Genomic DNA, 27,403 nt, shown 5'->3' on the forward strand with positions numbered 1-27,403 from the left:
TGAGTGTGTCCTTGGATTTCTGTGTGTGGCTGTGTGTCTTTTGTTAGCCTGGGGCAGTATGTGCGTGTCTGTGGGTCTCTTATTCTTAGGTTTTTTCTGTAAAGTCACGGAGGTAAAACATCAAAATTAATTAAAATAAAATAAAATAAAGATCACGACGTTTCGGAGGCAACACAAGTCTCCGTCATCAGGTGGGACCGTCACAGCCAGATTAGCTGCATCAAGTGAGGCAATGATTCAAGATGTAATCCCTTAAAAGCGAGTTGAGGGGGGAGGAGAGGGGGGGGGGGCTCATCAGAATGTGGTAGCCAATGAATGGAACGTATCGGGAGGGAGGGGGGCGGGGCCAAAAGGGTGGGCGACGGCGTGGAAGCGATTGTGCGCAAGAGACAAACTGTTGCACACGCCAACGCATTGGACAGAGAGGGGGGGGGGGAGGCCTGATACACATGATACAAAAGAACGGAAATGCCATTGTTTATACCAATGCTGGCTGAACAATGAAGAGATTACTGTTAAACACTCGGTAAAGTAAAGTAAAATAGTGCCTGTCAGATAAGATGGTCCAAAAAAGTGTAATTAAGTCTTTTTTTTATTTTACTTTTTTTTATTTTGATGTTTTACCTACGTGACTTTACCGAAAAAACCTAAGAATATGAATCCTTGCAGTCACGAAAGCTTCAAATCTGTGGGTCTCTTGTTCGTATGGGGCAGTCTGTGCGTGTTTGTGGGTATCTTGTTAGCGTGGGGCATTATGTGCGTGTTTGTGGGTCTCGTGTTAGAGTGGGGCAGTCTGTGCGTGTCTGTAGATATCTTGTTATTCTGGGGCAGTCTGTGCGTGTCTGTAGATATTTTGTTCGTCTGGGGCAGTCTGTGCGTGTCTGTGGGTCTCTTGTTAGTCTGGGGCAGTAGTCGCAAAATAAACCTGTGGCTCTTTAGGGACTGCTTTGTGACGTAATGCATGTTAAGTTGCATTGCGGCAAATGTAAGTTTTGTACCGAATTCGAGCAGAAATAATGTCTCTTCTCATTATTGTTGGTTGCCGACCCCTGGTCTGGGGGTATAATCTGTGAGTGGTATAAGTAAGACGACGAGCCCTCGATGCCTTCCACAACACGGTCACGGGGTTCAATCGTCCCATTTCCACCACTGGGCGTAGAGCCCTCTCGTAGACCCGAAGCGGTCAATATTAGACACACGGTCAAAGGGTTACCCAAAGCGTATTTACTACGTTGCACCGACAGACTACAAACATTAGATATATAAATAAACAATACAGTACGTCGCAAATCCGATCATCACACATCCGCCCTGACCGACTAACCACCCACGTCCCCCCCTCCCCGCCAGCGCGGTGTCTCTGCCACAGTGTTGAGCGTCACCCTCGGTTGACGTTCACAAATCGAAACCCCTTTCCAGTTCGCAGCAGTCGATGTCAGCGTTCATCTCGCGGTGCTCGCCGCTTGCTCACTGCTGAATCGCAGGCAAGGCATCTATCTCATCTGCCGGGCGTGCGAAGCAGTACTTTATTCGTGTCCACCGACTCATTTGTTACACACACACACGAGGTAAGTAAGTTCACACATTCGAGTCAATGCCACGTATCCACATTGCGCCTCATTCCCCAGCGAGTCGGATATTGCGACGTTGTGCATTGAAAATATGCATCGTGTGGTGGTAAATACTGCGTAACCATCGCAAATATATATAATTTAAAAACATCGATTAACCATCATCAATATCTCTAGCAATAAGCACGTTACGAGCATTCTATTGTGAACCCAGTATCGTAAATAATCAGTCTGCAGCAATTAATATCACATGCATATTATATTTACAATATTATATAAACATGTACACTTTGGTTGGAAAAGTCAATCATTTGCAAGACGCGTTTACTCAAGAATATCTGCATCAGTAAGCTTCGTACTAATAATTACTAGTAGAAGGTTATTTACACTGTAACGGAATTACGAGACGGAACCGCGACATTTCTCACAAGCAAACTTTGGCATTTTATAGTTGCTCATAAAACGTACTGACAGGAAATATTGGAAGTAAAATTTTAGCCTTCGACTTAATTTGGCAATATATTCCAGCTCTAAAAAGTAAGCACGTCCGTCCGACTGCCACGTGACAAAATCATTGGTGGTGGTGGTGGGGGGGGGGGGTCGCAACGTTAGCGAGTTATTAACTACCTTGTCTGGTATACAGGAGGTTCATGGGTTCGATCTCCCGACCCAGACGCCTGCGGTATTTTTGGGGCGTGCGTGCTCTCCCCGTGGTCGCGTAGATTTTTCTCCGGGTCCTCCGGGTTTTCCACTCCACGTTTGGAAACACGCGTTTAGAGTATTTGGCGACGATACATTTCAACGTGATAAGCCACTGGTAAAGTAAAAATATTTTTTTTTAAGTTTAGTTTTGGATTAAAAAGGCCACGTTATGGGACCTCAGAAGTAGTTCTACGATATGTACTTCTGTGGGCTGCTCTCTGACGCAGGGTGATTGCACCGATTCTGAAAGGAGTTTTGAATGGACACGTTGGCTTATAGCATGACGCCGAGAGTGCAATTTGAACAGATAATTAGTAAAAAAGAAGACATTTCTACCATTTTATCACCATGTATAATATTACTGCAGTGCTCTTGTAATTCCGTTACTGTAGAGTCGGACATATATAACCGCACGAGCAGATACTAAACTTGATAATGAAAAGTAACGTTGCAATTCGTTGAATGAAGAACGTGTTCCATCAGTGTGGACTACCTGCTGTGCCATGTAATTCAGAAACACCGTGATCGCAAAACAACACTGGGGCAAAAAACTGAAAAGGACGCAACGAAGAGTGGCGAGATGCATGCTTGAAATTACTTTGGGAGACACGACAAGGAACGCGTGGAGTAGAGAACATACGTTGGGAGGTTGGTTAATGGCACCATTCAAAGGGACGATGTCGCCAGAAGGAATGATGGTCGGGAAGTGATGGAGGGACTGCCAAGATATGGAAAGCATCCTAACTTGGGGTGGAGGGGGGGAGAATCTTGATCAAGCGATGGACTGACCATGACTGATGATGGTGTTGGCCGTATATGTGCAGGCGAAAGCAACGCAATATCGTCGTCGTCTCCGATTTGACACAAGAGCAGATACCCCTGCTGAGTTTTGGCTGGCGACAGTGGCGGTTCGCAGCACCTCACTTCTCCGGCTTGCTGGCGGGGATCTTGGTGGCCTTATGCTTCGCGGCACCGTCGCTCCTCTGCTTGTTGCAAAATCTCAAGCAGAAGCACGAGCAGGACCGCGACGATCACCGTCACCAGGACGAGAGTGACGACCGCGATGATGGCCACGTTTTTGGAGGAGCCACCCGTGCCGCCGTCACCACCGCGGGGATCGTAATCGTCGCCCGTATCGCCGTGCTCATTCAGCCCCTTCACGTCAGTGCTCGTGTCGGCCTCATCGACGCCACCGTCACCGTCGACGTCATCGTCGTCGTCGTCTTCATCGTCGTCTTCGTCGTCGTCGTCGACGAAAACCTTGCTGCCGTCGTTCCCGCCCGCGGTAGGTTTGCTCATCTCGAGCTCAACGTCCCCAGCAGCGGCGCCGTCACCGCACATGAACACGTCCTGGCTCCAGCCGAACCCCTCGACGCCTTTCGCTCGGCACGTGACCGTCCGCGGCTCCGGCGTCACAGCACCGTCGGCGCACGTGACCGTGGCCGTCGACCCGGGCGGCATCTCCCTCGGCGACCTCGGCGCGATCCCGAACGGCGTCGAGTACTCGACGCGGCCGGACCCGAGCACGTCCAGCGGGCCGCACATGCCGTCGTAGCGGAACTTGCACGCGTAGCCGACGTTCCTATGGCTGGCGCATTCCCTCACCTTCCACTTGAGGCCGTCGGCCGCGTACACGCACAGCTCCTGCACGCACGAATGCCTGCCCAACTTGAACCAGTTGCTGAACCCCGTGGACTGATCGCCGCTCTCCCACGCGAAGGCGCGCTGGGGCAGCTTCACGTCGGAGCACTGCTTCCTCTTCTTGCGCAGGCCGATCCACACGTTGGCGTGCGCCACCCCGCGCACGCTGCCCACCAGCCGCTCGAGCAGCGCCGCCTCGCCCTCGCTCTGCACCGTGGTCAGGTGGCCTCCGTTGGCCTCGCACCGCCGTTGCGAGCCCTCGAAACTGAGGTTGGCGGCCGCGTGCACGCTGTAGCAGGCGTCGCCCGAGCACAGGGCCGCCTCGCGGGGGGGTTGCGCCAGGCAGAGGTGGCACGTCGCCAGGACCAGCCCGAGGACGATCGCGTCGATGGCAGCGGCAGCGGCGGCGAGAGCCATGGTCGACAAGCGAGTGACGCTGCTCCTCCGGGCCATGAGAACTTAAGGGGAGCGCGCGGGGGGTGGAGCGCCCTTCCTGTGCAATTACAACTGTGCCATCGTCCCTGCCTGCCTGCGTGCGTGCGTGCGTCCGTGAGGGGGCCACACCCCAGCGGAAAAGGGTTGCTGACATTTGTGCTCTCATTTCCCCCACCCCCCCCCCCCACGGGCGCAGAGGCAATTGTTTGAGCCATGAAGTTGGTGTGCGTGTGTACGTGCGCTGATGTCTGTGTGCGCGTGTGTCGGTGCGGGAGTGAGGCTGTGAGTGCGCTGCGAACCCAACGAGCCGCCTTCGATTTGCCGCTCATGGCCACCACCAGTGGACGGTTATTTGCTCCCTCCTAGGTCGACTCAGTCTCAAATGGTAAACATCGCTACTACTGTGGGGAGACAGACAAATGGTAAACATCGCTACTACTGTGGGGAGACAGACAGCTGAGCGTGGTGCTGGCCGCCCACCACCTCGTGTGCCGTGTTAGACTTCATCGGTGCTTGCTAACAGCACTTGCCCCAACAGTCTGCTAAGTCTATAAGGGGGATTTCTGCCTTGACTTTGTCTCGGTGCTCACTAACAATTGAACTTGACTTAACATCACTTTCCGCCAACAGGCTGCACGGCTGTGTATACCATCACCCGTACGCCATGTGCAGTCAACTTGTATTTTCATAGATAACGTTTTTGGCTCACAGCTGCAAGTCTAATCGATACCAGCAGAGTGTTACTTGAACACATCTTCTGGTGTGCTTTGCGATGTTCCCAAGACTGTGAAGGCGTCTCACCCGGCAAGTATCTTTCATCAAACGAGGTGTGAGAGCTCTCTGGCTCGTTACGTGCGATTCCACGCTTCGCTCTGCACTTTGCAGCCCCTTGTGTTAATATCTTCTCTCTCTCTCTCAACGTCCAAGTGTATGATCGGGACGACGTGGTTGCACAATGCGGCTCGACAGAAAACTTTTTTTTTGAAGCACAATGCTTGGCTGCTTTTTAACATCAAGTCCATATTAAAAAAAAAGTATTCCCATACCTCCGTGTAAACATGCAGAGTTGGGCCAACGGCATCTGGTTGAAACTGTTGGCCCGACAATGGCTCAACGTTGGCTCAACGTTCGCCGTTTACTGGGCTGCTCCTGTCCCCACACCTCTCTTAAATAAATCTGATCCCAATCTGCCTTCAAAAAATCGTCGTGCATGTCCACATTCTTGCATGTTTGTTTTTACTAAAAACTAAAACTATTTTTATTTTACAAAAAAAAAAACTATTTTTAGAGTGCCCACTCTAAATATACTCTAAACGCATGTGGAGGGGAAAACCGGAGGACCCAGAGAAAAATCCACGCGACCACGGGGATAGTGAACATCGAAACTCCAAATATACAGGCGTCAGGGTCGGGATTGAACCCACAACCTCCTGCATACCAGGTGAGGTAGTTAACATCTCGCCACGGTGGTGTCCCTCCAGCAGTTATTTTTTTGTTCAACGCAGAAACAAAACAAAAAACACCCACTAATTATAGACATTATGCAGGGCTCTTCTTAAGGAAAGTTAGTGGGCAAAGGCGGGACACATCGCGCGGAGTGACGATGGCCGATGGAAAGAAAGTGTCCGAGAGGGAGGACGACAACCGGGGAGATGGAGCGATGAGATCGGCTTTCGGTGCGCGCTGGAAGGAGACGGATCGTGGCATCACGGGACCGTGAGGGTTGGGTGTTTTGAGGTAAGGAAGCCTTCATCCAGCAGTGGATATACCATGCTACATGATGGTGAGAGCTCTCTTTGTGATAGGCCGTCTTCTAGAAGGGTTATCTGCGGTTTTCAGGCCCAATAAAGGGCTAATAATACCACAACAACTATGACGTACTTCGCGAACACCAAGCACGTCATTTCAAAACCTTTATCGTAATTTAATCAGCAATCAATGGGTTTAATCTATGAGTTACGACAATATACTGTCAACAATCATAATGGTATGAAACAAATACACATCCGTGGCAATCATCAAACACAAATCATATATGGCATGAAGGCACCATTACTTTCTGTCCATTTGTGATAAAAAAAAATTGGGGTATGAAACTTTTAGGCATTGTTCCAATATTATCTCCAATAAGAATGGAGAAATATAATTCAATAACGGCTTCTACAGCATCTTATTTGCATTTTGGTGGGAATTTTTGTTGTATTATTCACAACCCTTTGTGTCAACATCTCCCTTCCCACGCCGCGTCAATTAATGTGGTTTGTTTGACCATACCTCACCACGCTGGTCAGTGTTGGCTCGTGATGAACTGGGCCCAGGACCCGTTCAGGCAAATTAAAGAGGAGTCATTGCAAACAGTGTATTAAACAAACTCTAATGAACTGGTGAGTAGTCTAAAGCATAGGCTAGCTTCTTCTCAATGTTGTTAAATCTCGTTCGCTGTGTCTTCATCGTACTGTTTGAACGCTGCGCTGCATTTTGTCTGTGATCCTTGCTTCCTGAGTAATTATCTCAAACACTAATTTTCTCTTGCGCCTCGAGCTATACTGCATGGGAGGCGGTGGTGTAAATAAGAGATCATGATGATGGTGGGACATTACTCACCAATGATGTTAGTCTTAGCCGGGTATCATGCTCAGGTCAACGGATACTTAGCCACTGTGCCACTGCTTCCACAGGAAGTCAAACAATGGCAATTATATTTTGCTCATTACTTACGCAGGAAAGCATCGCTGTGTCTCAAGACTCAGTTTAAAGGAGGGTCCTGCATTGGGGCTTATTTGGCCAGCTTCATTGACGAATCTTTGGCACGTGGGAGGACCGCAGAGAACCCGGAGACAACCACAAATGTGATGAGATCGGGCGCACTGTGGGGTCATTTGGTCGTAGGCGTTTTCTAGCTTAATTCTCATGAGAATTAGAATGACTGTACTTTAACAAGTAAAAAAAGTGGAACGTACACTTATCGTTAATACGGCAATTGGGCAATTTTACTTCAAAGCCGCCGTTCCTGCGGAAATTATCATTACTTTGGAGGATAAACACAAGTAAATGGTATCACCAGAGACCAAAAAAATACATTTGCTACAAACTTTGTTTTTGTAAAAAAAAAGTTTTTCCGCCTTGCTCCTGCACATTTATGGAATTCTCTTGCCTCTTATCTGCAGCTTAGTTCCCTCCCTCACTCCGCCCTCTCTCTGCTCCCCGATCTAAACCACAACACACCCCCTACTTGCACCTGTACCGAACTTGTCGCTGTCGCTTCTTGCTCTCATATTTGCACTGACCAGCCAAAAGCCGCTGCGAGGATGACCGGAGCTCGCGTGACGGTTTACGTTCCGTTGACGAATGCGACGAGAGCACCTGCAGCAGCTTAAACACAGAAACGTGCTTGCAAGTCAATGGGGTCGCGACGTGACATTTAGAGAGTGGCGCTGGAAAGCCGCTTTGCTTGCCACCGGCAAACGAACGTGCGGTTGGGGGGTGGGGGTGGGGGATAAGAGAGCCACAGGCGAGATCGCAACGGCACGGAGCGCTCCGTCACCCGAGACACCCTGCCCTGAGCAAAATTGATCAATCCCCGTCGCTCGATAATTAACTGATGCCCTTCGCGAGACGCCGATGCCGCGATACTTCACGAAATCGATTAATTAACGAATCGGCCGCTGTCGTACTCTTTGAAAGAGGTTCGCTGGCAATGGATAGGCCACTTTTTCGCTCCGTCTTTGGGAAGATGTCCGTCTGTCCTGAGCCCTCTCCCACTCCCCTATGCTGTCGGTCCATTTCTTTCTGACACTCTCGTTGCTGAGGCCTATTGGATCGTGCATCACATACGCAGGGCAACGCGGGTTGGGTAAAGGCAGAAGGGGGCATAGTTATGGGAGCGTAGTGCAGTACAACAATATATTCCTGCTGCAACCATTCCCCGCTCGAAAATCTTGAAATGACGGGAAACGCATCATAGCAACAGAACAATTAGCGCAGGCTGGAAAACCGTGAGAATGTATACAAAGCAACCCGGTCCCTCTGTGCATCATGCACAAAATAAACAAATCCATATCAGTTGTGGAAGAAGTGCATTGAGGCGCTCGAGTCTTAGGTCACCGTCACGATTCCATTCGAGCAAATGTCGGCAACTGACAGCAGCAGCAGCAGTGATGCGGTGAGAGACCAAGAGAGAGGCTGGAGAAGGGCCATTCCCCGAAACGTCACCTATTGTATTTAGTCTGTTCTCCTATAACGTGGTAGTCGTAGGAGAACACCGCATTGTGGCAAAAATCGTGTTGTAATAATTAACATGGCAAAGCACAGTCCGCGAAAACACGTGAGATGTGTACGCGGGCTGAACAAAGACTGAGGCACGTGGGTAGCATCTAGAAGCATCCAGCAGCATCCCAAAGCCTTGTGCGATGCTACGCCGAGGCAGCCGCACAACCGCTTGTTCCTACTCGAGCGGCGTTGTTCCGTTCACTCGATCGCGAAATATCCAATTCGTATCCGCGTTATTAAAAAAATTCGTTCCCTAATACAATCATCGCGTTGTATCCAACTCACGCTACGAAAAATACACGCCTTGTGGGAGAACAGAATTCCATAATACAGGTGTTTTTGTACTTCTCTCCTCATCAAGGTAGTGTTATTGACGAATGCGTTGAGTTCTTCTGTATAGACCAACTCGTATTGAACATCGTGTAAAACGTGCTCTGTATACGTTGCAGATATAACAAAAATATTCGTACGAGCGTGATGTGTCAGTTGCCACCCTGAACACCTTTGCATTCAGGATGCACCGTCTCAACGCGTTCATCTGGGTGAAATAATTCAGTGGGGAACACAAACAAAACAAAAATCGACGCCTCTTACGCATCGATTCCCTGGATTCATCGCCGCCTTAAGAATGAACGGCTCCTTGACTCGGTGCATTGTGGCACCGATGTTCATTGCTGACACAGCAGCCACCGTCTGCAGTCGACAAGAAGTGTGGCCCGAGTAGTCTCTAACCTGTGCTACGAAGAAAGGCCCATGCCCGAAGCATCACCTCTTTTGTTTTTCTTATCTGGCCACACACTGTTATTGACGCACGTGTTGACTTTGCAGTTTTTTTTCTTGGTTCTTTCGGTAAAGTCACGTAGAATGGAAAAAATAAAATAATAAAAATAAAACATAATAAAATGATTCTCACGACGTTTCGGCCACAACGCAAGCAGCCGTCCTCAAGTGAAGAACAGGTCAGAAATTTTCTGATGTTGTTGTTGTTAATTACGCGTGCGTACCACTGCCAACGCAGCAGCAGGCACTAAACAATAATGTTTACAAGCAAGGGGCATCCACAACGTGTTGGAGGGCGGAGCACGTCTTCTTGGTTCTTTCGGTAAAGTCACGTAGAAGGGAAGTAATAAAATAATAAAAATAAAACATAATAAAACAATTCTCACGACGTTTCGGCCACAACGCAAGCAGCCGTCCTCAGGTGAAAACCAGGTCCGTCGAGGCGACAGAGTCTGAATGAAACAACACACGGGCTTGGAGCATATATATAAGCTGGGCGCATTGACAAAGGAATTTGCATATCAACAGGAAATTTAGCATATTTATGGGAAATGCAGGAATGTGATTAGTACTGCATATGGATGTGCATTATGCAGGATTAACAGCATCAAAGGGAGCTGCAGTTACTGCTGCTGCAGCAGTTGCTGCTGCTGCTGCTGCAGTTTCTGCTGCTGCTGCAGTTGCTGCTGCTGCTGCAGTTGCTGCTGCTGCTGCACTTGCTGCTGCTGCTGCACTTGCTGCTGCTACTGCACTTGCTGCTGCTGCTGCAGTTGCTGCCTTATCCATTTTAATATAACACTATGTATTATTCTACCCACCCTAATGTGTATCATACTGCTATATGTTTACTGTACAATTACGACACCATACATTACTCTGCACACTGCACCATGCCAGTGAGTGGAACGCGGTCTGAAAGTCACCGTTAACGTGAACACAATCAGTTAAGATCCGAAATGGTTTATTACGTCCTTCCAATGATTGCTAAGCCAGAATCCATCTTCTCGGTTGAAATTGTCTCTGTGTTTGTATATGTGGATCGCCTCATGAACGAATCTCTCATGATAGCCAGATGGCTTGCAGAGAACCTCTGTCTTGGAGAAGTCAATGTCATGTGAGCCCACTGAATTGTAACAGTGATCTGCCACGGCTGAGGTGTTTGTCCTACCGTGTTTCAGGTCTGCCTTATGTTCACGGATGCGGTCCGAGACATGTCGTTTGGTTTCTCCAATGTAACTGCTACCACAGAGGCAACTTAGTTTGTAGACGCCAGGGTACTGTATGTCTGGAACCACATCTTTTACAGACGGGACCAGATCACGGATTTTATGTACTATGTTGAATCGGACCTGGATCTTGTGTTTAATCAGGATTTTGGAGATCTTTTTTGTGACCCCAGCAATGTAGGGTAAGGTGATGGTCTTGAAAGGCTCCTCAACAGGATCCTTCTTGATGGTTGGAGTGATGGCTTTGCGGATTGTGTAGTCGGAGTAACCATTAGCCTTAAGAGCTTGGCGTACGTGTTTGAGTTCACTGGAAATGTGTTCATGGTCGGAGATGCATTGGGCTCTATGATATAGAGTCTTGATGAGGGAATTCTTCTGGGATGGATGGTGGTGGGAATCCGGTTTTAGATAAGCATCCGTGTGGGTGGCTTTCCTGTAGACAGAGTGGCTCATTGAACCATCAGGTCTCCTTTTGATTAGGACATCCAGAAAGGGTAGCTTGCCATCATTTTCGACGTCCATGGTGAATCTGATGGCTGGGTGTATGGAATTGATGTGGTCGAGAAATTGGTCTAGAGCAGGCCGGCCATGTGGCCAGATGACAAAAGTGTCGTCTACGTACCTCTTCCATAAGGTCGGGCGTAGAGTGGCAGTCTGGATGGCGTCCGTCTCAAATTTCTCCATGAAGATGTTGGCTACAACCGGAGATAGGGGGGAGCCCATTGGGGTGCCCTCAATTTGCTTGTAGAAGGTTCCATTCCAGGTGAAGTATGTATTGGTTAAGCAGTGTCTCACCAGGGGGGGTACCCCAGCATTCAGTCCTTGATGAACCAAGTCTTCAATGATTGCGATGGTGTCAGGCACAGGCACCTTGGTGAACAAGGGCAGGCGACACGAAGACTCACTGGAGTGACGACGGCCCGTGGCTGATTCATCGCATCTCCCGACGCATCTCTGTTTCATATTTCATTCCGCCGGCTGCACGGGAGCGTGGGGTGGCGCCGGGGTAGACTATCATTGATTTGGAAATCGTAAATTCCATCAGTTCCGTGATGGGCTCCGTGATGGTTGGTGCATTGCGCCACGAACCCGGCGACCCCAGGTTTTGATTCCCGTCCGCAGCCGGCGTCATTTGAAGAGCGATGTCCGAATCGGACTTAGCTCCCTCCACCCCCACTACTTCAGACACCAAATTAACCAACGTGGTGAAATATGGTTCAACAGCTCCCCCCCCCCCCTCCCCATGGCCGAGATGGTGTCTCCGTCGTGTGTGTATCAATAACATTCTATCGAGATGCCCCTTTGGTTCTGCATGGGGTTTAACGGTTTCCACATCCATCCAGCAGTGAATTTACAAAAGGCTTGACATTATTAAATCCATCACCTTAAAATACACAGTCGATCATCATTACCCCGTACCTCCGATTAGCACGGTTGCCTTATGTACGGTGTGAAACAAGTTCATCATACACATACACAGCTGCATAAAAGAAATGGAAAATGAAAAAAAATAAACGATGAGACGTTCATGACAGGCACGTTTTCGCAATGCTGATATTAGACAATATTATCCAAGTCCATTACGCTGTTTGCGCATGGGGAATTTAAACCGACTCTTGGCATTTGCTTGGCATCGAGAGATAAAAAATCCAACTTTTAAAATGTTTTCACAGCACCATCATCCTGCTTAATTAGAGAGTTTCGCATGAGCGAAGATCAGCACCGAACAGCGCCGCTTTGGAATCCTCGGGAGGGAAGCACATCGATTGCTTTCTCCCCATAAACTCTGAGCGTGACGCTTCCCGCAATTAATCTCATTCGTCTGAACACGGACAAAGACTTCCCGATGCGCACTGCAGTTCAGATGGGAGTACTCATCCCAATAACGTCTGGTAAATCCAGCGGCAGCATTTATTTAAACAGGCCCATACTCTGCCAATGAGACCCAGAAGGTCGAAACCTGTGCGGAGTTGGCTTGCGAAAAGTACGTTCTGTCGGACGATGTTGCTCTCGAAAAGTGCAATAGGCTGACGGTGGTCCAATACGTATGGTGCAAAATAAGTTCAACACACGTACATCTTTCTACATTTTGTGGAGACACATAGAGACGGAGTCGTGCCTATATTTACCGTTACTCACAATGCTCCAGGGAAACGCACAATGCATTGGGCGGGCGGTTGTCGCAATTGAGCTCATTTGTCGAAACTTAGACAAAAAGCGTAGCGGGGCACAACAATGGTAATTTATTTACGTTAAGAGTACTCGTGCTTCTTTGCTAAGGAAGGCAGCCACACCCAGGGAGGCCCACGAACTTCCGCTTCCTTTTCAGCTCGAATTGTCCTCCTCGCCCGCACTGCGGCACTGAAAACGATCCCCTCCCCCCTCCCCCCACAATGAGATGCCGTTCGCTCGCGCTGAACATCGCCGTGTCGGTGAAATGCACCTTCAAGCTCAATTGTGCGGTGTCCTACCCTTCTCAATAGACATCTCGCCCCCCCCTTTAACATGTGGGGAGCAAGCGAGTTGGTCCTAAAATGTCAATCTTTCTTAAGTGGCCCATGCATTAATAATAAGTAGATAAACATCTAGTTTTTGTTTATTGTTGTGTTGTATTGCTCTAGGAGAGATTTCGGTGATCGTCCTGAAGCCGCCCACCGCTATCCCCCACTCCCCCCCCGCCACCCCCACAATCCCCACCACGACCCAAAGCAGCCCAACGCCATGTCCGGGGGTAAGGGGCAGGTCCTAAATGTAAAGAGGCAGGGCCTAAACAAGAAGGGGCGGGGTCTAAGCAGGAAAGAGGCGTGGTCTAGGCAAGGAAGGGCCGGGTCTAAACAAGAAGGGGCGGGTCTAAACAAGAAGGGGCGGGTCTAAACAAGAAGGGGCGGGTCTAAACAAGACAGGGACGTGGTCTAAACAAGAAGGGGCGTGGCCTAAACAAGGAGGAGGCGGGTCCTAAAAAGGAAAGACGCAGAGCCTAAACAGGAAGAGACGGGGACCTGATTTTGTTCATCGGCTTATTACTTCGCCTCACCCTAATCACAGACTAAACTCTCCAAGCAAACCCTCTGATTAGTATCTTCTTGGTTCTTTCGGTAAAGTCACGTATAATGGAAATAATTAAATAATAAAAATAAAACATTATTAAATAATTCTCACGACGTTTTGGCCACAACGCAAGTAGCCGTCCTCAGGTGGAGAACAGGTCTGTCGAGGAGACAGAGTCTATTTCAAACTCTGTCTCCTCGACAGACCTGTTCTCCAGGAGACAGAATCTGAAATAGAGACAGTCTGAAATAGACTCTGTCTCCTCGACAGAGAAGATGAACCCCTGCAGTCACGAAAGCTTTAAATCGAAATTTAACCTCTGATTATTATCTACAGCTCATGATTTGCCACCTGCCCAAATCAGGTATCCATGACCATTCAGTCCAACATACCTGCGGTTGGGTTACCGCCATAATGAGCCATGAGCAATCCACTCGTGGCTAGCATCTGGACCCAAACTGATCACTGGCCATCATCCCTTCTAGCACATTGTTCCTGCCCAAGAGTGCCATCGAACCAATTTGGTCTCACCAGGTCTCGAAACTCTTTTTGAAGAGGTTCCTTCCAAGTTTTAACAGTAGGAAGTGGATTCTGCAATGTGTAATCCCAAATGAGTATTTTACAGACAAAGCTAGTCCTCGACTTACGAACACTGACAAACGAACACCCGCACTTACGAACTTCCATGAAAGTTTTGTTGTTTTTTCCCGCAAATCGAACCGCGGCACTGTTTTGTTCAGCGATCCTTCACGGGATGTAAATAAACCAGCCACGTGCTGGGAGTGACTGTGTGGGCATACAGTAGATTGACGTGTTCCGACTTACGGGCTATTCTAAGGACAATTAATATATTATCAGAGTGTGTTTTTTGTTAATGCAGACATGAATCCTTGTAAAAAGGTTTCAGTTTTGTTGCCAGATAAATGGGGGAAACCCTATTATTATGAACCGATCTCAGGAGCAAAACGCGTTCGTAAGTCGAGGACCGCCTGCAAATATTTTTGCATTGGAAAGTTTTGTGCAACACCGATTGTGCGAGCTTCTTCTTTGTTATTTCTGTAAAGTCACGTAGAAGGGAAATAATAAAACAATTAAAATGAAACAATATAATAAAAGAATATTTTATTATATTATATTAATGTATTATGTTTTATTATTTTCATTATTTTATTATTTCCCTTCTACGTGACTTTACCGAAAGAACCAAGAAGATGAATCCCTGCAGTCACGAAAGCTTTAAATCGAAAATTGTGCGAGTTTATTATGCTACAGGAGGAAGCCGGATAACCTAGAGAACTCATGCAGCAGAGTGGGGTGGGGCGGAGGAACATACGAAACTCCTTGAAGGCAGTGTGCTCTATAAAGTGCCGTACCTTGCATCCTAAAAGCGAAAAGGTTGGAGAGGAGGTGATGCAGTCCGGCGTGGGTGTCACGGAATCAGATGAAAGTGGAAGAACGGTGCTCAAAATTGCCTCCTTCGTGAGGCTCGCACGCCGTTTCATTCCCTCCCTATCCGTGGCCTCGGAATGTACAAATCACGTGCAAAAGCTCTTCAAATACGGCGCCGGTAGGGGCGGAGGGCGAAGACCTAAAAAAATAACTCGTCTCTGATCACTTCAACGGAAGCGTCCACGTGAAATCTGAAGGTCCGGGTAATTTTGGAGAGATTGCAGCTCCGATGTCCTTTGATGTGGGTTTGTAAAGGGGCAAGCAAGAAGATGCGTTCGTAAATACACAACTCAAAGCACGCCTGTCTTTTTGGTTTTGCTTTTGGAAGAGAAAGTTGTCGGAATGAGAGGAGAAACGTGAGGCCCTTTGCCCGGTGATTCGTTGTGGCTTCACCTTGTTGCTATGGTTGCCACAGTGACGCGATAACACGATAAGTCGAGCGATATGAGGTCCACGATAATCGTATCCAGGCGGCTCTGCGAAACATCGTAATGGTGTGATTATCATTGCTAATTTGTGTTTTAATTTGTGTTGCTTAAAAGCATGAAATAGCAAACTCGAGAGTTAAATCTTGACCTAAAGCTTTCGTGACTGCAGGAATTCATACTCTTTGGGTCTTTCGGTAAAGTCACTTAGATAGAAAAATAATAAAATAACAAAAGCATGAAATAGCAAAGGGATTTAAAGTAAATAAACATCTACGGTAACATCTGTACCGTCAGCAGAGCGCCGTTGAAAGAGCCAGACCAGCTATTGGTCATTCCATTAAGGCTTCGCCAAATGTTTTTCAACGTTTTTTTTTTTCACAGCATTGCGGTTCTCTAAGCATCGTTTTTTTGCAGTTGCTTCGATCGATTGAAATAAGCACAAAAAACATCAAATTAAGCCATTTGGGCACTTAAGGAGGATTCCATTTACTACATATATTTTGTTATGATTGTGAATAAGAACCAAATACACAACGCGAAAATCAAAGTGGGAAACACAGGTCACGAACGGACAACAAACCCGGAGCAAGACGCCCTCAATTTAAGGGACAGATTGGAGGCGCTTGAGGTCACTGCCCTACTGCCGTCGGGAGCAACGATTGGGAGCAGCAGATACGCAGGGGGAGGGAAGACGAGGGAAGAAGAGGAAGGGATGAAGGGGGGGGGGGTTAATGTAAGCAAACAAAACTGCAAATAAAAGAATATAAACGCAATGCCCGAGTTTATCGTTCTTGTTTTCCCCTAGGAGCAACGGTCATCATATGTTTACAGAAATGGTGTTGGTGTCAAGAGTCCATCTCCTGTTCCTGGCCCCCATTGTTCTAGCTACTCATGCTGAGTTCAGCAGAAGCGGGGACCACGTAGCCTCATACTCCAATTCCTTCCCATTCAGATGATGGCTCAGGTGCCCCATTCCCACCAATGCAAGGAGAGTGTCATAGTCCCCACGAAGGGGGATCATGATCTTTAGAATTGGCCAGGATGGTGTTCCTTGCTACAATGTAGGAGGGTTGGAGGAGTGCGTGCTGAAATATTCTGACGGCCCATCTCGGCTTTAAGCCCCACAGAGTTGAGTCCACTGAAACTCTGTGCCGCAGATCTGATTAAAACAGTTTAACGCGTAGTCGGCTTTCGCGACCATTATAATCCAAAATACAGGTTTTTTTGGTTTAGATCGCGTGAATATATAAATGTGTCGTTAAACCCGCCACCACCCGACACAGCCAACTAGTGAGGGTTGTCACGTAAACAAAACGTGGCCAATTCGTTATTAGTACAGCACACCGGTGTGTTGGAGAGCCAAGCCACAACATTTACAATCTGAGTAGCTAGTTGTAATTACTGGCGAAACGTACTAGTAACGAATTGGTATGTTCTTTTTACGTGACAAACCTTACTAATTGGTGGTGGCGGGTTTAACGATATATATATATATTTACGCGATATAACCCAAAAAAAACCTGAATTATGGATGATTATAATAGTCTGTAATATGGTAAAATTCTGAGATACATGGGCACGTCCATGAGGCATGTAGGTATGTCTCCACTGTCCCCATCTCGGGCAGTCTGGGGAGGAATTGGTGAATATGGCTCTTCTGTCATTAGTCAGATAGGCAAGGATGATTCTAACAAGTTGAATGAAGGCTCAGCTGGAAGGAAAACCAGAATACCAGACGTGCACTTCTGCATTCAATATTGCCAGGGTCATGCAGTGGCTCCAGGTAAGATATCACATAGAATTCCAGCTCAGGTTTTCCAGTCAAATACACAAATAGTGAAAAGACCCCTCGCAGGGCGGTGTGGCGGCCCTCACGCTGATGATGTTTTATCGACCAAAGTGACACCCCCCTCCCCCCCCCCTGAATATTAGTGAAGAACACTGCATCACAACTTCTGTCACTGGATTTTACAAAAACATGGGTTTTCAAAGTACGTTGTTGTTGCTGAGCACAGGTCCAAACGGCCAAAACAGCAAGCGGTCAGGAACAAATCAGCACGCTTGAAAGTGTAACGGATGCAGGTTATTATACTACCTCTCTTGAATCAAGCAAGATTATGAGAAACTGGAGGGGGGGGGGGGTAGACGACGGGAAAGAATTCCAGCCGCTGAGCTGGCACGAGGAACTGATCTGAATAGAAACGCCAGATGGTGAAGGTATGAGCTGCAAGGCAGCCAGGACATGGCACCACCGCAATGGATTCTTGACGCTGTCTGTGCGGAACTCTGACGTGGTGGATTTTCTTTCAATGAATATTTCAATTTCCTACCGATTGAAGCCAACTACTCATTCGTTTAGTTTAAATTTGTTTAGTCATTCATGGAATTTGCCAAACATCAACCGATGCAGGCTCCACCTAAGATTGAGTCTTAAAACTCGGTAATGTTTACGTGGGTAAACGAAAACATTTATATTATTATTATCATCAGCAGCTAGGTTTGTGTCTGGGTTGGTGACCTTGAAAAATATTCACACACCCAGCACACCACATCCACAATACCAGTCTCTCTGTATACCAGTCAAATGTCACCTACTCCAGTCTACCAGCCAGCCCTAAACATATTCAGTGAGAAATTAAGCTCCGATTGTTGTTGTTAATATCATAATCTGTATTTAAATTGGAGGAATCCGATGAGCTATAAAGCTTCTTTTTCACAGATGTCCATTAGGGGCGGGTCAGCGAGTTACATGCAACAATCAGTTACAACAGCAATTACGATCATCGCAACACTGCAACAACTGCACTTGGCCACCACATGGACGGCACACAATACGGAGCCGAACATAAAATCCAAAGTCTAGAAAACAGGGCTAAAAATAAATTTGCATTGCGCGCACACTCGTGTGACCGTGACATTTTTCGTCCTGAGACATCCGCGGTGACGAGATGTTAACTACCTCGCCTGGTCTACAGGTGGCCGTGGGTTCGATCCCGACCCTGACGCCTGCTGCTGTATATTTTGAGTTTGCATTCTCTCTCTCTCCCCGTAGTCGCGTGGATTTTCCTCCGGGCCCTCCGTTTTTTCCCCTCCACATTTTGAATCAACATCACACGCGTTTAGAATGTTTGGCCGCTATAGATGCTCACGTTATAATTAGCCACATGGCTGAGTTGATCATTTGTGATAACCAGGTAGTTTCTGAAAAAACGAGCCACGTAGCTCGGTGGTGAAAAAGTAAATACGCGCAGGGCAGGTAACTTTTGTCCCCATGGTAAAAACTAGATAAATAAAGTGAAATCCGCTCAGGGCAGGTAACTTTTGTCCCCGCATGCGACAGTCGGGGGTTGGGGCGCACGATTGTCACCGCCACCGAGTCGACGACGGCGAATAACGAAGCCGCGGGCGGCGGAGACAAACGCGGCGAAGATTGCAATTTCCGGACGCGAATAATCCCGGCGCAGGTGGGAAGACCGCACCGCCGCCGCTCTGCAAAGCCGCCCACCCCCTCAGGCTACTGGGCCTCCAATCAATCATCCCCTTTTGCTTGTGGATTGTTTTATTTACGTGATGAAGTCTGTTTTTATGCGAAATTGAAAACGTGGATTATAAAATATATATAGTCCTTCGGAAAAAAGAAACGATTCTACTCGCAAAATCGGATGGAAAACGTAAGCAACATTTGTGTATGAAAGGTGTAAAGGTACAAGGCGCAGCTCTAGAAATGCCTGCTCACGTCACTGCTGGCAGAAGGGCCTCCCCCCCTCGAGGCCGCTCTCTCGAGCCCCTCCAAGAGGGCACTTTGGGCCGCGCTTCCACGCGCCGGCCAGACGTCGTGCAATAGGCAGGAGTTACCCACACTTACCCACACATGACGTTACCCTGCTGCTGCTCTATATAAGAACGGGAGACAGAGCAGAGCCTCACCATTCTGGCGAATTGCCCGATGATGCTGGATGCAATTACCAGCGAAACGTCGTACTACTCAAATTGTAAATTGTTGTGGTTTCACGCTTCAACACACCGGTGGGCTAAAGCAGTGAACACTATTTGTCTTTTGTCAACGTGACACTTTTTTACTGATTGGCCGTGTCGGGTGGTGGAGGGTTACGACACATTTATAAATAACGCGATCTAAACCCAAAAACGTTGATTATAAATAATATTGGTCGCGAAAGCCTACGTGTTAAACTACCCACACTTTACCCCACACGACACGTGACCTGTCGATAGAGGACTAACCGTACAGACTTGCTGGATGGACAGAGGCGGGGAGGTCGATTCCGCGCCGACGACCTCTGCATTGCCATGCCAATGTCACAACCCATGAACCCACCACCTGTGGCATCATCACGTCCATTGTTGTTGATATATTGTTAAGTAATTACATTCAGGACAGCGCGTAGGTATTGAACTGATGTAAACTGCGCTTGACAGATTCAATTTAACGACGGTGGTAATTACAGTTGTAATAGATTTAAAAGCAACAGTGCGCAAACTGCAGCACATAACGCCCAGTAGTGGCGGTTACAGAGAGACTATTCTGTTTGGCGAAACAGAAAAAGTTGCGAACCTCATTCGCGGATACATTTACATATGAATATGACCCATGAACCAACAACAGTGGTAGTAGTAGCTCAGTCACCACTGAGTCCATTACGAATGCTCCTCCTCTACGTCTGTATGTTGAACTTCTTTTGCACCGTATGTAAGCCAACCGTGCTAATTGGAGGTGTGGGGTGTTGTAATTCATCGCTCTGAGCCAGGACTCCAGGATTCCACGAGGGCCAAAGAGCAGGTGAGAGGGACACGTGATGTGGGCCCAGAATCTCCGAGAAGGATCTGGAAAGGGGGCGTGGCCGAGGGCGGAGCCTGGCCTCGCCGCAGCCAATCAGGGCCGAGTCCCGAGAGCGACCTTGGCCGTTCGTCTCTGGGAATGGAATCCACTAATATCCAGGGCCTACCTCGTCTCCTCCCACCCTCAACCAGTATATATACAAGGACTGTTTTCTTGGAACTTCTCTCACTTGATACAGCTATCGTGCTGTGATGGTTCCACCTGAAGACGGAGGCTTGTGTTGCCTCCGAAACGTCGTAATTTTTCTTTTATTTTTATTTTATTAATTTTAATTTTTTACCTACGTGACTTTACCGAAAAAACCTAAGAATATGAATCCTTGCAGTCACGAAAGCTTCAAATCGAGAATTAAGTCTTCGATCTTCGGGCTTCAGGCTTCACGCACGGCATCGCGGACCAGGCTGGGAGTTAGCTGACCTGGTACCAGTATATAGTTATCCCGTTGAGTGGTTACGTAGCTAACCGTGGTGGTCACCACCCTAAGTCGTTATCCCGTCGAGTGGTTATGTAGTTACGCGTGGTGGTTACCACCCTAAGTCATTATCCCGTCGAGTGGTTATGTAGTTACCTTGTTGTATTAAGACTAAACATGTTACCTCCAAGTTCGAGTGTGCCCTCTGTGGAACCCACTACACAAGCAATGCCCCGTGACCAAATGATCTGGCAGGTCTCGGAAGCTAACTATAATAACTAAACTATTTTTTATTTAACCAGGTAAGGCCCACTGCGATATATAGCTTATTTTCAGAATCGACCAGGCCACAAATGATAGTTCAACGAAGTGGCTTATCATGTGGAAACTTATAACAGCCAAATGCTCTTAACGCACGTTTCTAAATGTATAGGTAAAAACCGGAGGACCCGGAGAAAAAAGCACGCGACCACGGTAAGAGAGATACGCAAACTCCAAATATACAGCAGCGGGCGTCAAGGTCAGGATCGAACTCACGACCACCTGTATACAAGGCAAGGTAGTTAACATCTCGCCACCGTCCTCGCACGGGCGAATCGACACGCAGATGCTATAGGCGTTGCTGCAAAATGCATGTTGTACTAAACTCCTATGCTCACGTGTGTATTGCTTGCTCCTTCACAACCCGCACTGGCTGGCTCGGTGGAAGTATGGTCAAATAACGCCCGCATGGCATGGGGGACGCTGTGTGCAGGGGAAAGTTTTAAGTTGAAGTGGCAGGCTGTGTTCGACGGGTTCCATCCATTTGCAGTTGTGATCGGAATGCGACTTCAAAAACAACACGAGGCATTATTTTGACTTTTTCTATGTATTATTATTATTATGCTTGCTTACCCAGACAAGCCTCGCTGAATCGCTTCACTTATTCAGGAGGGTTCTGCCAAGTTTTTGTTTTTTGCCGAGGGGAGCAACGTGTGCAGATATTATTGGGTTTTTTCATTACTGGGATGTATTGACCAATACTGTAAAAAAAAAACGTTTGTTTGCGATGGGAGTAAAACTGGATAACGACAGATGAAATCCAGGACAGAACAGACGGAGGCCATACTAATTCCATAGAAAAAGGTGCCCGAGTCAGGAATCGAACCCAGGCGATTCTTGCTGTGAGGCATAAGTGTCATCACTGCCCTGCCACCCAGCCACCCACCCACCCACCCACCCATCCACCCACCACCCAGCACCCCCCAGCCACCCAACCCCACTCGCCCCCGCCAGCCACCCACACAACCCAGCCCCACCCACCACACAACCCCTCCACCACCTCAGCCACCCACCCCTCAGCCACCCACCCACCCTCACCACCCCGTCCCACACAGCCACGCCAGCCACCCATATTACCCACCACCCCGGCCACCCCCCACCCACCCAACCGCCCAGCCACCCCGCCACCCAGCCACCCAGCCACCCCGCCACCCAGCCACCCAACCACCCAGCCACCCAGCCACCCCGCCACCCAGCCACCCAACCACCCAGCCACCCAGCCACCCCGCCACCCAGCCACCCAACCACCCCGCCACCCAACCACCCAGCCACACAGCCACACAGCCACTCAGCCACCCAACCACCCAGCCACCCAGCCACCCAATCACCCAACCACCCCGCCTCACAGCCACCCAATCACCCCGCCACCCAGCCACCCACCCACCCCGCCACCCAGCCCAGCCACCCAGCCACCCAGCCTCCCAGCCACCCCGCCACCCAGCCACCCAGCCACCCAGCCACCCAGCCACCCACCCACCCAGCCACCCAGCCACCCCGCCACCCAGCCACCCAGCCACCCAGCCACCACAACCACCCAGCCACCCAGCCACCCCGCCACCCAGCAACCCACCCACCCAGCCACCTTTCAAAGCTCGCGATGTCAGTAGCGGCCATTCAAAACAAATCTTTTTTGGAAAACGGTAAAAATTACTCAAGTCATAGGAATGCATCTTGAGTTGAATCGTCGGGGCTATTTCTCCTACATCCTGAACGGAAACCCAGCAATGTCGCGCTTGCAGCCTCTTTAGCGGGCGGCCCAAAATAAACTTTGCACACATGGCATACCAACTCCAGTACATCGCACCACCGATTAGCATGGTTGGCTTCATACGGTGCAAAAGAAGTTGAACATACAATAAACTATTGATTTTTTATTTTACCAGGTAAGGCCCATTGAGCTATATAATTATTTTTTAGAAGTGACCTGGATTTCACAATTGATAATTCAACGAAGTGGCTTATCACGTGGAAAGTTATAGCAACCAAAATCTCTAAACTCATGTATCTAAATGCAGAGGGAAGAACAGGAGGAGCTGGAGAAAAATCTACGCGACCACGGGGAGAACGTGCAAACTCCAAATATACAGCTGGCGTCATGGTCGGAATCGAACCCACGACCTCTTGTATACCAGGCGAGGTAGTTAACGTCTCACAACCATGGCGCCCTTTGCTCTCTACTCTGCGTGTGGCCCAACACAGCGAACTGGAAAATTATTTTGCATTTACGCCACCGAACGCGGACTCAAATACTCCCACGATTATTTTTTGTTCCAAGTCTTGTGGGCGTCTCTTAGCCGACACCCGGAGCGGCTGTGCACCCCCTGGCTTCAAGTCACTGGCGCCGACGATGATGAAGAGGGCTCCGATTAAATCAACGCTGCCTCTGAATTTTGTCTCCCTTTCTTATCAGTGGAACACATTGATATTTTTATTCAATACAATGCAGCATGACAGAGACCGGAGATAGCTGCGTGATGAATCATCGTCGATTCCGAACGATTGTCATGAAGCTGAAGCTGGATATAAGCACAGTCGTTCGGAAACAAAAACGTCAATGCTTATAAAGCACAATTCCTTCCACCACTCGCGTAATGTAAACGTGTGTTGCTTATATCAGAAAGGTGTTCATGTAAGGTGTGCTTATATGTGCTTAAATATCATATTAAGAATATTTACGTCATATTTAGGTGTGCATATATGCAATACGGTGCGCTAATAGAACATATATATATAGCTTATTCTGTATCGGCATTTCCAACTATTAATATTTCAATGTGAAATAAATATTAGCACCGGTGCCAGACGAATTGTCACATTGCAGCTTTGTGAAAGATGGAGACCGTCATCCAGCAGAGGATTGATCATGGCCGGCGATGATCATGATGATCGATCATGGTGGTCTACTGGTATGATGTCACGAGCGGAAGTAGCGTCCATTCAGCTCTCTTACAAAGCACTGCAACTCCCTCTCGCGCGTTACAGAGCGGCCCAAGGAAGCGGATAGGGGCCGTCCATAAATGACGTCACGCGATTTTGGACGATTTTTGACCCCCCCCCCGCCCCCCTTCGTCACACGGCGTCACAAAAAGTCAAACCCCCCCCCTCAAATATGACGTCATAAAGCTCTGCCCCCCCCCCCTCCTCCAAAAAATAAACATGCTTCAAATCGCTTTAAACTATTGTCATTGTAGTGCGTATTTAATGTGGCGCTGCACTCTGATGTTGTAGGAGAAAACATTTAATGAAAGTCTATTTAATTAAGTAGAACGTGTTGTCTATATTTATTTAAAGTTGCGCATTTTTACGTGACGTCACATTTCTCACCCCCCCCCCCCTCGTCACACATCGTCACAAATGTCTGACCCCCCCCCCCCCAGGTGCGTGACGTCATTTATGGACGGCTCCATATCACAGCTCTAACTCTGAGATCGCTCTCTTCAAGTGACCCATGGCAAACGCAGCAGAGGTCAGAACTTACCCGCCCGCTTCTGCGACCGAGAGTAATGTTCATCACGTGATCAGCCGAACCGATATAGCATTTAAATTAATTCAAGTAAAATAAAAATTAAATAAAAATCACGACGTTTCGGAGGCAACACAATCTTCCGTCTTCAGGTGGAACCGTCACAGCACGATAGCTGTATCAAGTGAGAGAATTTACATTTTTTACCTACGTGACTTTACCGAAAAAACCTAAGAATATGAATCCTTACAGTCACGAAAGCTTCAAATCTAGAACGATATAATTGTGTATCATTCTGAAGAGCTGGAATTGTCATCGATTTACAAATAATCTCTGCCTCGAGTTTCCTGGCTGGCTGCTGACTGGGCTCCTCTCTACCCCGACAATAATTCGATTGGTAGTGGCTGCTGCGAGACTAGCTGGTGGTAACTGGCTGAACATGAATAAGTTTGGAAGACGTGTCATAGATATTGACACCGAAGGGGTGGACAGTAACACATGCAGAGGACTGAAGCGCTTCGTTCGAAATGACTCCCAACTCTTCAATGTGTGCTCCTATGAATAGAATTATTTCGCGAGAAAACTATTGAAATCTTGGAGAACGTAACAATTAATACATATTATTTTCCATAATACGTTTTTTTTGTAAGATCGCGTAAATATAAATGTGTCGTTCAACCCGTCACCACCCGACACAACCAATTAGTAAGTTTTGTCACGTAAACAGAACATCCCACATTGTTTGTAAATGTTGTGGATTTACTCTCCAACGCACCGGTGTGCTGTACTAGCAACGAATTTGCATGCTCTGTTTACGTGACAAACCTTACTAATTGGCTTTGTCGGGTGGTGGCGGGTTTAACGACACATTTATATTGACGCGATCTAACAAAAAAATAACTGTATCATAGATGATATTGGTAGCGAAAGCCTACGCGTTAAACTGACGCGTCATCTTGCCGTTTGAATGTGACAGCTGTCTGCTAGTGCTCTACTCGTAATCATAAAAATGAGCATTAACAATTTGCATCATGACCGAGGCCATACAATGTGGAGACGAGCTTTCAAAGTCACGGGACGGTTGGGAGGCGGCAGATTCAGGCGTGGCATTCGGGCTCTTCACACACACGCACACAGCAAATGACGTGGCTTTGCATCACCAGTAGACAAACACTGCAAAGAGAACACGACTTGACGATGTTACATGTTGTTCATTACAATTAAAAATGTCTGCTATGGAATCAATGATTGCATCAGGGCACCGGATTTGCGTACTCTGCTGCCCTTTTAGATAACACGCGAATGCTGTTGTTGTCATTTGTGCTTTGCATCTAGAAGCAAAAGGGCACACGAGAGATGTGCTTCGCCGAACGAGGCGGCTATTGAAAGTAGATTAAAAAGGTCCCCCTCGGAAATTCAAATCATGCCGGTAAACGGAGGCACAAAGGTTACTGGATGGAGAAAAAAAATAATTTGTCCACCTCAAAACAAAGAAAAACGGTCACGCGTCCCAAATACAACTACCACGGCGAAGCATCACCATCGTCATTCACGACACTCAACTCTACCATGTAAAAGCAAATAATAGCCGCCCCGTGGGATTCCACGGATTACAAGATGCGTCCCCCCCCCCCCCCCGCTTCGCTCGCTTACCCACCCACATCCTGTACAGCAACACCCCGGTTTGAACTCTACTATTAAAACTAAATTATGTTCATTCTACGAGGTAAGGCCCACTGAGCTATGCAGCTCTTTTTCAGAAGCGACCTGGCCACAAATAATAGCTCAACGAAGTGGCTCGTCACTTGTAAATGTTGCGCGGTCAAAAACTCGAACACACACGTTGATTCTAAATGTGGAGGGAAAACCCAGAGGCCCCTGGAAAGAGAGAGACACGCAAACTTCTAATATACAGCAGCAGGCGTCAGGGTCGGTATCGAACCCACGGCCTCCTGTCGACCAGACGAGGGAGTTAACATCTCCTCACCGCGTTTTACGTCAGGGATACGTTCCTGAAATGTGCGACAACGAAAATTGGTGGTGGTTGGTGGTGGTGGTTGGTGGTGGTGGTGGTGGTTGGTGGTGGTGGTGGGTGGTGGTTGGTGGTGATGGTTGGTGGTGGTGGTTGGTGGTGGTGGTGAGTGGTGTTTGGTGGTGGTGGTGGTTGGTGGTGGTGGTGGTTGGTGGTGGTGGTTGGTGGTGGTGGTGGAGGCGAAGGCTGAGAGGCGACGGATAACGAGGACGGACGACGATGACGATGCTGTCAGCGACGTAAGTGTGCGGGTTGAGGCAACATCAAAATCGGGTGGCCGTATTCAGAATAAAGTGACGACATATTTGCAAAACGACGTCAATTGGGCAGACGTGAATCGGGGTATTGCTGTGTTTTAAAGCAGGCTGAGCCTTACTCTACAGAGCGTCTTGTGCCATCGTACACTTGGCAAGTGACGATTGTTGATGGCATTTGCTCGGCAAGCGTGAATTCCGATAAACGCATCCATCATCTGTGATTGAAGCCCATGCTGTTGAAAAAAAGAACCCACCTATCCAATTTAGATGAATTGATGTGGTGTCCCTATGATTACACTGCTGCAGCCAAAGCAATAACCATCATTGTGTGTAAACTCCAAAGCAGTGTAGTAAGGATTATTCCACTGTGAAACTTAGCCGTGTGCACTAAACAGCTGTCCCATAGCAATGTCCACATCGTGCGCATTCATCCCGCTTTTAATGATGCACTGTATCCCCCCACCTGCCCCCTCCCTCCCTCCCACTGTGTTCCTTACGAAAATCATCGGCT

This window comes from Lethenteron reissneri, chromosome 14 (assembly GCF_015708825.2).
Source record: "Lethenteron reissneri isolate LAM-NWPU_2019-01 chromosome 14, ASM1570882v1, whole genome shotgun sequence".
Taxonomy (NCBI): Eukaryota; Metazoa; Chordata; class Hyperoartia; order Petromyzontiformes; family Petromyzontidae; genus Lethenteron; species Lethenteron reissneri.